This window comes from Drosophila novamexicana, unplaced genomic scaffold (genome assembly GCF_003285875.2).
Source record: "Drosophila novamexicana strain 15010-1031.04,08,12 unplaced genomic scaffold, DnovRS2.1 tig00002157-arrow-arrow-pilon, whole genome shotgun sequence".
Lineage (NCBI taxonomy): Eukaryota > Metazoa > Arthropoda > Insecta > Diptera > Drosophilidae > Drosophila > Drosophila novamexicana.
The window spans coordinates 5,001-6,362 of NW_020824950.1; the positions used below are offsets into that span (position 1 = coordinate 5,001).

Sequence of the window (1,362 nt, forward strand, 5' to 3'; positions counted from 1 at the left end):
CGTCACTACCTCCCCGAGCTGGGAGTGGGTAATTTACGCGCCTGCTGCCTTCCTTAGATGTGGTAGCCGTTTCTCAGGCTCCCTCTCCGGAATCGAACCCTGATTCCCCGTTACCCGTTGCAACCATGGTAGTCCTAGATACTACCATCAAAAGTTGATAGGGCAGACATTTGAAAGATCTGTCGTCGGTACAAGACCATACGATCTGCATGTTATCTAGAGTTCAACCAATATAACGATCTTGCGATCGCTTGGTTTTAGCCTAATAAAAGCACACGTTCCAAAAGGTCCGTGTTTTAATTGCATGTATTAGCTCTAGAATTACCACAGTTATCCAAGTAACTGTTAACGATCTAAGGAACCATAACTGATATAATGAGCCTTTTGCGGTTTCACTGTTAATTCGTGTGTACTTAGACATGCATGGCTTAATCTTTGAGACAAGCATATAACTACTGGCAGGATCAACCAGAATAATGTTTTTATTATTTGTATGTACAAAATATACATACATATTTATATACAATATGTACTTACATTACAACTTAATATATTTTTGAATAAAAAACATACAATAGATATTAATGTTAAATATAAACGAATATGGCCATTGTTACATAGCATTTCATGTTCGTTAAATTACGTTTCACATACTTTAAAATTCACCACATATTATATCTATATGAAATATATATAATTCGTTCAAAAATATCTTTATATGTACACTTACTTAATATATATTTTATCACACATTGTTTAATACCAAAATGGAATAAACATTTTAATTTAGATGACAAACTTGATAATTTATTTATATGTATAAATTATATATGTATAACTTACATACATAATTATGCGATAAAAATATATTAGGTAAAACAAGTCACATACTATACTACATAGTATGTAAAATGTTAAAGTTTCATTTATGACAAATATTTAAAATAATTACAAAAAATTTTAGAAACTTTGTTTTTCCAGCGTACTAATCGTCCATACATCTGATACATCTGTATGAATCGAATTTCCATTGGATGCAAATGTTAAATTTTACGATAAAAGGAAACACATTTGTTTACACGATGTAGTAACAATAAAATTATTACAAACAACATATCTTGGCTTGAAATTTCACAATTATCTTTTTCTTAATACCGTAAGCCAAATGTTATACAACATAACAAATAACGATATATAACTCAAAAAACGAGTATATGACATACTTTTAAAATTATATACTTTCAGCATATAATGTGATGAGCACACACTGCACACCATGAATAGGTTTAGTCGCGATCGAACACTCGTTGAGTAAAGACGTGCCTGCGGACCGCTGCGAAGCATTCCAAATACACAAGCAAC

General features: G+C 31.6%; 1 non-coding gene across 1 annotated transcript in view; it reads right to left on the reverse strand.

The window, feature by feature from the left end:
* The window catches only part of LOC115768992, a 1,994-nt gene extending 1,519 nt beyond the window's left edge, over nucleotides 1-475 (reverse strand). The window contains exon 1 of the ribosomal RNA XR_004018668.1: nucleotides 1-475. This exon is cut by the window's left edge and continues 1,519 nt beyond it. This is a non-coding gene — a ribosomal RNA (small subunit ribosomal RNA).
* Nucleotides 476-1,362: the final 887 nt, after the last annotated feature.